At 51.4% G+C, this 12,500-nt stretch overlaps 2 non-coding genes and 1 pseudogene across 2 annotated transcripts; all 3 read right to left on the bottom strand.

The window, feature by feature from the left end:
* LOC120632421 overlaps positions 1–5,863 on the bottom strand; it is an 8,785-nt pseudogene extending 2,922 nt beyond the window's left edge.
* A 667-nt stretch (positions 5,864–6,530) lies between these two features.
* Positions 6,531–6,687, bottom strand: LOC120632424. The gene has a single exon (XR_005659103.1). It is a non-coding gene; the product is annotated as a 5.8S ribosomal RNA (ribosomal RNA).
* Positions 6,688–7,037: 350 nt separating this feature from the next.
* LOC120632460 lies at positions 7,038–8,940 on the bottom strand. Its single transcript, XR_005659131.1, has one exon. It is a non-coding gene; the product is annotated as a small subunit ribosomal RNA (ribosomal RNA).
* Positions 8,941–12,500: the final 3,560 nt, after the last annotated feature.

Here is a 12,500-nt window from a genome sequence, read left to right as displayed (position 1 = left end):
CCGTCAGAGGCTTGTCGTTCCCTTTGGGGAGAACAACAAGCCTACCGTCCTTCCAGACGTCCGGGAAGATCCCCTCACACACGCATTTTGCGACGATGAAGTGGAACTCCGCGGCCGCCACCACCCACACACGCTTAACTATTCGCGCCGTGATGCCATCGATTCCAGGGGCCGTGTTCGGCAGAGACCTGACTATGGCCTGCAGAACCTCGCGGCAGGGCGGAGTCGCGTCGCAGCCCGACGGGATTACGGAGGCCGCAAACCGGACCTCCCTGTGGTACGCGGTATCCTCCGCCGGATTATCGTCCGGACACAGGGCGCACAACAGGTTATCCACGGCCTCACCGACACTATTCGAGTGGCCACCGGCGTACATGATGCCGTTGATGACGTTAGCGGGGGGCCGAAACCTCCCACTGGCTACCCTGTACGCCTGACCAAAGGGGTCATCGTTACCCGACTCAGCCACCCGAACATTGTAGCTGTTCTGCGACTCCACCATTAGGCGCCGATACTTCCGGCGCTCTGCGTGATATGCATCCCTTGCTCTTACCTCCCTTTCACCACCAGCCCGCCTTGCACCCTGCCATGCGCAGCGGAGTCTACCGACTCTCCTACGCATGACGTCCAGCCTTGCGTTCCACCATTCATATCCTCCATTCCAACCCTGAGCACGCAAACCTAAACATTCGTGCGCAGTCCGCACTACCACATTCGTGAAGTCCTGGGCGAGAGCAGAGGCGCACCTCCGCTCATCCAGGACCCCTACTCTCATACTTACCGCCGCTTGGAAGCGACTCCAGTCCACACCGTTATCCCGAAACCGCGGCGGACCACCCTCAGCCGGCTCAGCGCACGGCACAGCTCGGGCCCCCCATGTGAGTCTAACACAGTAGGAAATGATGCGGTGGTCACTACTTGATGCGGAGGGCCACACCTGCCACTCTTCAGCTCTGACGTTTCTTGAAGTGAGTGACAGGTCGATGTTGGACTCCCCGTTAGGACCATTGAACGTCATAGGCTGCCCCGGACTGTTGAGTAATCTGAGATCCTTAGCGATGATGAATTCTTCCACTGAGCGCCTGCGATGTTCTGCCTCGTGCCCACGCCCGATATAGTGACGTGGCATGCTGTGCCACATGGGTGAGTGGGCGTTAACGTCCGCGCCAATTACTGTGCGTACTGAGCTGCCTAAGGCATCCAGTACTCGGTCCAGGTGCACAAGGTGGCCATCGATAGCCTCGGAGTATTGGAAGTACGCCGAGACAACCGTGACCTCCTCTGTGCCTCTCCTGACCGCCGCAACCATGCAGTGGCTGTTTGAAAGGTGGGACAGGGCCACCACACCGACGTCCTCGGCAACCACCAAAATCCCAGCCTTGGCGAGGCCACCATGCTGGATAAGACCGGGCGGGGGCTGCGAATGTTGTTCTTGGACAAGAACGACATCCAACCCCAGCGCACGGGCGAGTGAAGGGAGTTCGCTCGTAGCAACCTCGGCACCGCCGAGATTGAGCTGCCCGAAGGTTATATTAGTATGCCCCTTAGGGGCAGCCATAATTGATCTGTTGGACGGCCCTCTGTTCGGCGTACAGCCGCGCCGGGCAGTCACGCGACGCCGTCGCGTGTGAGTCGGCCCCACTCCGACCAAAGCGGTGGCAGGTAGCGCATTGCGCGGCCTCCGATTTGCAGGCGTCCTTCCTGTGGCCGACGCTGCCGCACTTTCCGCAGACCACATCCTTCGATTTACAGTACTTCTCCGGGTGTCCGTAAATTTGGCACCTCGAGCAGCACGTGATTTGCAGATAGTCGCAGACCCCACCGCCTGCCATCCGATGAAGACGCGCTCCTTATTTAGCAGCGCCTCTCTTAGGTCCGAGGGGCACTCCAAGACGACCGTTGTGGTACCAAACCTGCCGTTCTTTTTGAAAATCTTTGTTTGGGCCCTTAGCTTCTCGAGCGACCAGTCCGAGCCGCGCAGGTTTTGATCGTGCAGGGCCAACAGCACTTCCTCCGACTCGGGGTTGCCGTCGATCCCCCGGAGACAGACCTTTGGTGCCACTTTCTTCGGCTCCGACACCCGAAGCGTGGCTGGAGCTGCATTGCGGAGCCGGTCAGCGGCCGACGGGGATGTGGTCTGCACCACGACGCCTGCGTTCCCTATCTTGCGCACCTTTTCGATCTGGACATCCAGTATCCTCGGGTTCACCGCCCTTTTCAATTCTGCCTTAGTGGCCTCGGCAGTGCGCAGAACCTCCACCTGGTCCGAAGCCGGGTAAAATGCGAGCACCGGGCCCTGCGCCCGAGGGATAGGGACCGAAGGTGCACGACTCGACACTTTTAGCGCCGACGCATATGATGTAGTGGCGGCCGGAGCTGGTCCGCCAGCGGAACCCTGAGGACCTCGGCATCCTAGGTCGGCACTTCTCTCCAGTTCGGCACACCTTGCGTTGCCTCTCGCCAGTTCAGCCTCCATCTCACTTAAGCGCAGGCTAAGGGCAGCTACCACCGCCAAGGTGTCTTGCACGCTTGCACTAATGGCGTTCGTTCCCTCCTTATTAATCTTGGAGGTTGGGCCCGTCACAGCATTCATGATAGATGACAAATTCTTATTTACCCGGTCCAGCAGCTCAAGCTTTGAGGCCCGGGACAACATGGGAGAGCCCTCCTGACCTCCTTGTTCGCTGCCCGTGGGAACAGTCTCAGCATCCGGCGTAGCAGGGCGGCTTATTTGATGCGGTCCTGGTCTCAAGGTGGCCCCCGTAATTGAGGGCACACGGGCAGGCGTGGCCGGGCGGCACAGGCGCACCTTGTCGGCCGGTCTTCGCTCCTCCGGCGAAGTTAGTGGGCGCTTGCCTCCTGTCATTGATACCGGTGGCTGACCTGGCGGAGATTTATTCTTCCGTGGTGGAACCGGTGGAGAGTCCACCGTAACCGAGCCTGGCGGGGTGCGCGCCAGAGACGCTCGCGGGGCGAAGGGGGAGGACGCATCCCCCCCCGGCTGGTCCTGTTCCTCCTCCGTGCTGCAGTCGCTCTCCGATGACGGAGATGGACTCACTGACTGACGATTAATTTTATCGACCAGTTCGTGTATTTATTAAAATTAGTAGATAGGGACAGCGGGAATCTCGTTAATCCATTCATGCGCGTCACTAATTAGATGACGAGGCATTTGGCTACCTTAAGAGAGTCATAGTTACTCCCGCCGTTTACCCGCGCTTGCTTGAATCTCTTCACGTTGACATTCAGAGCACTGGGCAGAAATCACATTGCGTCAACACCCGCGAGGGCCATCGCAATGCTTTGTTTTAATTAGACAGTCGGATTCCCCTTGTCCGTGCCAGTTCTGAGCTGACCGTTGAACGGCGGTCGTACAGAACCGCGCCGATCGCGCACGAGACGAAACCGACGCGGCCTTACGGCTAGGAAGATCCGCGGAAGGCCGGAACGCGGGTCCGGATTCCGCCCGCGCGCCCCGAGAGACGCACGAGCATCGACCAGGCCCGGCACCGGCCGCATCCGCTTCCCGTCCAAACCCGACACGCCCCGGTCCTCAGAGCCAATCCTTATTCCGAAGTTACGGATCCAATTTGCCGACTTCCCTTACCTACATTATTCTATCGACTAGAGGCTCTTCACCTTGGAGACCTGCTGCGGATATGGGTACGAACCGGCGCGACATCTCCACGTACATCCCTCACCTGAATTTTCAAGGTCCGCAGAGAGTATCCGGACACCGCCGCAAATGCGGTGCTCTTCGCGTTCCGAACCATATCTCCCTTCTATAGGATTCCATGGAACTCGAACGCTCAGGCAGAAAAGAAAACTCTTCCCGGACCCCTCGGCGGCGTCTTCAGGCCACTTTGGGTTACCCCGTCGAACACTCGCTTTGAAACGAGGGAACGATTATTGAAACGGTTCCGCTGCCGGGTTCCGGAATAGGAACCGGATTCCCTTTCGCTCAATGGGCGTTGCTTATCACAATAAAGTAAAAGTAACACGCCGCATCGACATAAGATCTCTCCTTGAGCTTAGGATCGACTGACTCGCGAGCAACTACTGTTCACGCGAAACCCTTCTCCACGTCAGTCCTCCAGGGCCTTGCTGGAGTATTTGCTACTACCACCAAGATCTGCACCGACGGAGGCTCCAGGCGGGCTCACGCCCAGACCCTTCTGCGCTCTCCGCCGCGCACGTCCTACTCGTTACGGCATAATGACGCGTCTTAAGCGCGTCGCACGTGCCCGTAACGGTATTGTATAGGCAAAACGCTTCAGCGCCATCCATTTTCAGGGCTGGTTGCTTCGGCAGGTGAGTCGTTGCACACTCCTTAGCGGATTCCGACTTCCATGGCCACCGTCCTGCTGTCATGAGCGACCAACGCCTTTCATGGTGTCCCATGAGCGTTTTTTAGGCGCCTTAACACTACGTTTGGTTCATCCCACAGCGCCAGTTCTGCTTACCAAAATTGGCCCACTTGGCACCGTCATCAGATCTCCGGCTTCATCGTTCGAGTAAGTCGGAGTTCTCACCCATTTAAAGTTTGAGAATAGGTTGAGGTCGTTTCGGCCCCAATGCCTCTAATCATTCGCTTTACCGGATGGGACTGTTGTATCGACGCCAGCTATCCTGAGGGAAACTTCGGACGGAACCAGCTACTAGATGGTTCGATTAGTCTTTCGCCCCTATACCCAGTTCCGACGATCGATTTGCACGTCAGAATCGCTACGGTCCTCCATCAGGGTTTCCCCTGACTTCGACCTGACCAGGCATAGTTCACCATCTTTCGGGTCCCAGCATCTGTGCTCGGAGCGCGCCTGCATTCACGGATTGGAAACGAGACGCCTCGGGAGTGCGGGAGGCCGATCGGGACCGGCGCTCCATCCTCCCTACGTTCACTTTCGTTGCGCCTTTCAGTTTTGTGACAAAGACAACTCAATGACTCGCACACATGCTAGACTCCTTGGTCCGTGTTTCAAGACGGGTCCTGCGAGTGCCCGAAAATGACTCATCGCAGACTGAGACGCGCACGGTCCGAGACATCACGGCTGCGACGACAGTTGCGCCGCGTCGCTGTCCGCGCTCGGGCAGGACAGCGACATTGTACGGTGCGAGCTTGCGTCGGGCCGGACGCGCGCGATGCGCGTGCGCGATTCGTACTGATACCGTCCGACAGCCGGCCGGCAACCGTCGCGGTCCAGCGGAGGGCGAACCCACCGCTGGGCGAATCGGACGGCGCTTAAGCCGACGTCGAACGGGTCGCGATGCATTACTGAGAGAGAAGTGCACGACGCCGACGGACTGAGACGGACGCGACCCGTGCCGCGCCGCGGCACCCGTGAGGGGCGAGGCGCGACATCGAGGAGCGCGCACGCACGCCGCCGGATGTCGATGAATCTCTCCGTTCGTTCATTCGAGTTTCGCAGGTTTACCCCTGAACGGTTTCACGTACTCTTGAACTCTCTCTTCAAAGTTCTTTTCAACTTTCCCTCACGGTACTTGTTCGCTATCGGTCTCGCGGTAATATTTAGCCTTAGATGGAGTTTACCACCCACTTAGGGCTGCACTCTCAAGCAACCCGACTCTGAGGAGTGTCCCTCTCGCCGCCTCGCTCCGTCGCTACGGGCCTGGCACCCTCTACGGGAAAACGGCCCCGTTCAAGACGAACTTGGACAGGAGCGGCGACGACGAGATAGCGGAACCTCCCGAACACCACATCTCCCGCGATCGTTAAAACCGCGCGATTCAGTGCTGGGCTCATTCCTGTTCGCTCGCCGCTACTAAGGAAATCCTGGTTAGTTTCTTTTCCTCCGCTTACTAATATGCTTAAATTCGGCGGGTGATCCTCCCTGATCTGAGGCCAACGATAAAAGTGGAGGCAGACGCGATATCCGTCAGCTAGACGGCGCCGCTCGCTCTCGCGCCGCATCGGCGCGAGCGCGCACGGCGCCGCCTCGCGAGTCCGGACGTCGAGTCCGCCTACGGAGTTTTCAGATTAGATTACCGATTCGATTAGACTACTACACGCTACAAACAACAAAGCGCGCTTATGGGTGCGGTTATCAAATGAATTGGTTGGTCTTCACACCGAAAACTCATTGTCGAAATAATGCGCGGAGCGTGTCGTTAACGCGACGCGTCTCTCTCGTGGGCGTCTTAGCGCACGTTTCGCATGCCCGCACCGTGCGTGCGTCGCAGGCGTACGCCACGCATAGCGCACGTATCGCGTTCGACACTAGATCGATTAACCGTTAACGGAAGGGTCGATCGATCGAAGCGATCGTGCGCGCGCGTAGCGACGCTGCTACTGCACCCACGGCTGCTGCTACGGGCTAGCGGCAACGGCGCCGAGCCGGCGAGAGCTTGGCGCGCCTCGAACGACACGCACACATTATTTCATTTTATATATTTAAACGGACCGATTGGCGCTAAGCCTCACGGAGCCGCCATGTGTCCGTGCGCGCGTCTCGCCCTAATGAAAGGTTGTTGAGTCGCGCCCACGAACAGTGTGGCATTTGTTTTTATGCAGCCGGCCCTCAGACAGGAGTGGTCCTGGATGTTTCTCCACGGACCGCAATGTGCGTTCGAAATGTCGATGTTCAAATGTGTCCTGCAGTTCACACTATGACGCGCAGTTAACTGCGTTCTTCATCGACCCGCGAGCCAAGTGATCCACCGTCCAGGGTAATAGTTTAACATTTCTGTTTCATGGTATATTTATTATACAACGTTTTTTGTCATCTATAATATCCAATGCGATCGTAACATAACGACTCTCATCTTAACGGATATAAAGATAACAATATTGGGGTGTCCGAGTAAAGACAACCGACGGACCGCGCCGTGTCGTCGATTATATTGGCTAGTGTCATTGTGGCGACAGCTGAACGCAACCGACAGTCCGGCGGACCGATCGCGACGGTCATACTTATACTAGACGGGTTTTTGTTTTTGTTTTGGTTTGGTCTTTAACATAATCGTACAAACATGGGTGCGCATGCGCGTTTACCGCGGCGACCCGTGCAGACGTTACACGTTAATGATCCTTCCGCAGGTTCCCCTACGGAAACCTTGTTACGACTTTTACTTCCTCTAAATGATCAAGTTTGGTCAACTTCCCAGCAACGCCGACGGCCGTGAAGCCACCGCGTGTCGGTCCGAAGACCTCACTAAATCATTCAATCGGTAGTAGCGACGGGCGGTGTGTACAAAGGGCAGGGACGTAATCAACGCGAGCTTATGACTCGCGCTTACTAGGAATTCCTCGTTTATGGGGGATAATTGCAAACCCCAATCCCCAGCACGAAGGAGTTTCAACGGGTTGCCCGGGCCTCTAGGCCAGGGAGAACATGCTGATTCCTTCAGTGTAGCGCGCGTGCGGCCCAGGACATCTAAGGGCATCACAGACCTGTTATTGCTCAATCTCGTGCGCCTCGAAGACGCCGGTCCCTCTAAGAAGAATTTTAATACGCCGCCAGTGAGTTGCGCGACCGAAGCCGCGCACACCTAAATGACGACGCCTATTTAGCAGGCTAGAGTCTCGTTCGTTACCGGAATTAACCAGACAAATCGCTCCACCAACTAAGAACGGCCATGCACCACCACCCACCGAATCAAGAAAGAGCTGTTAATCTGTCAATCCTTCCGGTGTCCGGGCCTGGTGAGATTTCCCGTGTTGAGTCAAATTAAGCCGCAGGCTCCACTCCTGGTGGTGCCCTTCCGTCAATTCCTTTAAGTTTCAGCTTTGCAACCATACTCCCCCCGGAGTCCAAAATCTTTGGTTTCCCGGAAGCTGCCCGCCGAGCCATTGTAGTAACGTCGGCGGATCGCTAGATGACATATTTACGGTTAGAACTAGGGCGGTATCTAATCGCCTTCGAACCTCTAACTTTCGTTCTTGATTGATGAAAACACCTTTGGCAAATGCTTTCGCTGATGTTCGTCTTGCGACGATCCAAGAATTTCACCTCTAACGTCGCAATACGAATGCCCCCAGTTATCCCTATTAATCATTACCTCGGAGTTCTGAAAACCAACAAAATAGAACCGAGATCATATTCTATTATTCCATGCACGAAATATTCAAGCGGCATTTTGAGCCCGCTTTGAGCACTCTAATTTGTTCAAAGTAAAATTGTCGGCCCATCTCGACACTCAACGAAGAGCACCGCGATAGGATTTTGATATTGAACCGGCGTTTTACCGCCGGCTCACCGACGATATGCTCCGCAGACGTGTCAGTATCACCGCGGATGCGGTGCACCGACAGCGCGGCGCACAAATGCAACTACGAGCTTTTTAACCGCAACAATTTTAGTATACGCTATTGGAGCTGGAATTACCGCGGCTGCTGGCACCAGACTTGCCCTCCAATTGTTCCTCGTTAAAATATTTAAAGTGTACTCATTCCGATTACGAGGCCTCGTAAGAGTCCCGTATCGTTATTTTTCGTCACTACCTCCCCGTGCCGGGAGTGGGTAATTTGCGCGCCTGCTGCCTTCCTTGGATGTGGTAGCCGTTTCTCAGGCTCCCTCTCCGGAATCGAACCCTGATTCCCCGTTACCCGTGACAACCATGGTAGTCGCAGAAACTACCATCGAAAGTTGATAAGGCAGACATTTGAAAGATGCGTCGCCGGTACTGGACCATGCGATCGGCAAAAGTTATCCAGATTCATCAAAATTAACGACTTCGGACGCGAGGCCCTCCGTCGATTGGTTTTGATCTAATAAAAGCGCTCGTCCCATCACTGGTCAGAGTTCTGATTGCATGTATTAGCTCTAGAATTACCACAGTTATCCAAGTAACTGAGTAAGATCTAAGGAACCAAAACTGATATATTGAGCCATTCGCGGTATCGCCTTAATACGGCTTGCACTGAGACATGCATGGCTTAATCTTTGAGACAAGCATATAACTACTGGCAGGATCAACCAGGGAGCTATCCACATACTTCACGCCACGTAACGCCCGTAGCTGTTAAGCTGTAAGGGGAAACGTAGGCGCGCAGTTAGCGAGCCCCTTCCGTAGCGAGCGAGCCGCCGCGCCGGTTCACGGCGCTGCAGCCCCATCTCACGACGGAAGGTCGAAGCACGTCGCGCGCCATTCTATTAAGAGCGGCGACGCGGTGCCCGACAAAATTTATTCTATGATGTGCTGCGAGACGGGAGAGTTTCGCCCCGCCGTCAGCATTCGACGAGCGGAACTATTAAACCCAGACGCCCACGCAGGACGAGGACACATTTCACGTTGCACCGCCTCCGTTAGGAGGCCGTGCGACATGGTCCCAAGCATTGAAGGTTCTTTGAACGAGACTTAACACACATTGACGCTCTTGCGAGCTATGATTTTATAACATATTCGAGTACGACACTTTGATCGTCGCCCGGTACTTGAGAGACTTCTTTTATAACACCATTTTTATATTATTTTTAACACCACGCGCATAAAACACAGGGGGCGAAGCCGCACAAACGAACGCAACAGTCTGCGATTGTGAGCGCGCCACGCCGGTCCCGTATTATGAGAGCTGTATTAAAAATATCACATCTGAATGTACAGTTTTTATATTAAACTGCTGCTGGATAAACTTTTAACGACCGTTTGATTTTACATTGAAATGTAATAACGAAATAACGCAGAGGGAATTTCTGACAGTTAACACATTCGACCCGAGAGAGAGCACATCATATCACAATCGATAATAATATACACTCTTGAAAATCTCACACATTAATGCCATAACAATTGCCCAGACGCGATTCCGACGGTCGACGCCGTTCATCGGGGTACAATATTAATATGATATTAAAAAATAATACCATAAAAATAAATAAATAAATAAAATAAACATAATATAATATTATAATAAAAAAGAGAACAACCTCTTTTTTTAGAGAAATGCGAAACGTGACAACAATACTAACGCAGAGATACGCGAGAGAGAAGTCTGAACAACGCCACTTTGCGTGGCGCCGCAATCATACTACTCCTTTTAGACTCTGGTATTTCGTCGTCGTCGCCGTCGCCGTCACCTTCGCACCTCCACCCCATATAGTAGTGGCGCGGCGCGACGGGCCTAATGTGTTAGTGAACAAATTAAATTAAACATATTTAAATGGTTTTTTTTTTTTTAATATCCAATTAAAGGAAAAAAGGGACCGCCAGGAACACCTCTTGCACGAGAACGGGCGTGGGCTTGGGCGTGGGCGTGGGCGTGGGCGCGATGCTTGCGGGCGATTGCCGCGTGGTTCAGAGGGGCGGTACATTTGCGCGCCCACGCCCACCCCCTCTACCAATCCAACGCCCATGCCCACGCCCACGCCCACGCCCACTCTCACTATTAAGGCTGGCAGGTGCGTGTGCGTTCGTGCATTGTATATAATACGGACGGCGGTGACAAACAGTTCGTGTATTAATTCACACCCGACCGCCAGAGTCTCATCTCTCCCTTCATGTTCGTGAATCGAAACGCGCCGCACCGCACCGCACCGCCCTGCCTTTGTTTACCTAGAGTGAATGTTATTAGTAATTTTATAATGATGACATTATTAAACTTCCCCTTAGTAATAATAGTCATAAAAAAAAGGCGCAGGCGTGGGCGTGGGCGTGGGCGTGGGCTTGGTTTAGACGGACGGTGCATTAGCGCGCACACGCAAGTGTCGTAATAATCTTAGAAGGGAGACTTCCAGTTCGTGTATCGAATCTTACCGTACCGCGCTGCTACTATGGTTTTTTTTATTTTTAATTTTCTAAAAATCTATATTTACTCAAATTAAAAGTAATCCTTCAATTCTGTTGTGATAATATTAAAAAAAAAATCCATTTTCCACCGTAAAACAAATTAACAAAAAGGAATATAACGAAATATTTTTCAGTGTATAGTCAGTCAGTTCGTGTATTAAACACCTCGCCAGTGGTACTTACTATATACGGTTTCGACTAGGGAGACTGAACTGCCCCCTGTCCGGTTCGTGGATCGAAACGCGCGGCGTCTACATATATTTGATTTTCAAACAAGGAACAATAAAAATATTCAATATTTATCGATATAGCTAGGCTACCTACACTAAGTAATAATGATATAATATAATGAAACTTCCTCTTAACATCATAAATTATGGGTATATAATTGAAAACGAGTTTAAAATATTGAGTGGCAATCAAATATCATCATATTTTTATATATAAAAAAAAAAAAAAGTTTTTTTAACGTTAATTTTTATGCATTTATGTATATATGTATATATGTATATGTATATATATTAATATACTTACGCGCTTCAATCGTTTTATACAATAATGTAAGTAAATAACTACGTACATAATTTACTTAATCACTTTTAATACTACATATTTATATACGTATATAGAGTTTACTTATTCACTTTTGTTACATAAATTATTAACTCACTCACCTTATTTACTTATTATTAGAAAAACGGAACTGAACCTAAGTGCCCGGCCTGCGGCCGGGCACCCGTCCTATTAATGTTCTAACCTAACCTAACCTAACCTACACTAACCTAACATAACCTATCCAAACCTTTTAAAACTGGTTTGGATTCCTTTAGACCTAAGCCCACCGGCAACTACGACTAACACTACGACTACACACTGATATAGCTAACTAACTGGCTTTCATCAGTGCATCTGTAGCATAACTAGTATTAAAATAGCAATGAGTTTATTATTATTTTTTATTAATGCATATATTAACATCAAATCTTGAATCTAAAGTCTAAAGGAATCCAAACTAGGTGTTTTAGTTTAGGTGTTAGGTTAGGTTAGGTTAGGTATATGAATAAGACGGGTGCCCGGCCGCAGGCCGGGCACTTAGGTTCACAACCGTTAAAAAAAAAATTAAAAAATTTGGAAAATCCAAAAGTGCACTTGAATAAAATTGTTTTTTTTTTAACTGTGTTAAAAAAGGTCTTATATCTACACAATATGTTACTAGTGCACGACATGTTTTTTTGTTTTAAAAATAAAATGTATGTGTCAGTGTCACTCGTCAATCAATGCATTAGGTTGTTTTATTATAGGTTATGGGCCGTACGCTCATAAAAATCGCGGTATTGAATCGTTTTAACAAGGATTTTGCAGTAAAGCAAGTGTTAAAACATTATATTCAGTGCGATTTAGCTGTGATATAACTTATCGTATTAATTATCGCAGTGTATAAGTGTAGAAACTGTTCATCAAAATGGCTACCAATTACTTTATCAATGTGCCGAAACTAAAGGGGCGTGATAATTATTCGGAGTGGGGGGTTTCGCTGCAGAAAATTTCTTAGTTCTCGAAGGCATGAAGCATTGTATCAAGCCAGAACCGGGAAAAGAAATAGCAAGCGCGGATGACCATCGACCCGTCGTTGTATGTCCACGTCAAAACCGTTAAATCGTCGAAAGAATTGTGGAATAAATTACAGCAATTATTTGATGATAGTGGCTTTTCACGGAGAATAAGTCTTTTTAGACCGTCTAAAATGTGCGAAATTC

The sequence above is a fragment of the Pararge aegeria genome, chromosome 19 (genome assembly GCF_905163445.1).
Source record: "Pararge aegeria chromosome 19, ilParAegt1.1, whole genome shotgun sequence".
Lineage (NCBI taxonomy): Eukaryota > Metazoa > Arthropoda > Insecta > Lepidoptera > Nymphalidae > Pararge > Pararge aegeria.
The sequence above is the reverse complement of the archived record's forward strand: the minus strand, read 5'-3'. Positions and strand labels throughout refer to the sequence as shown.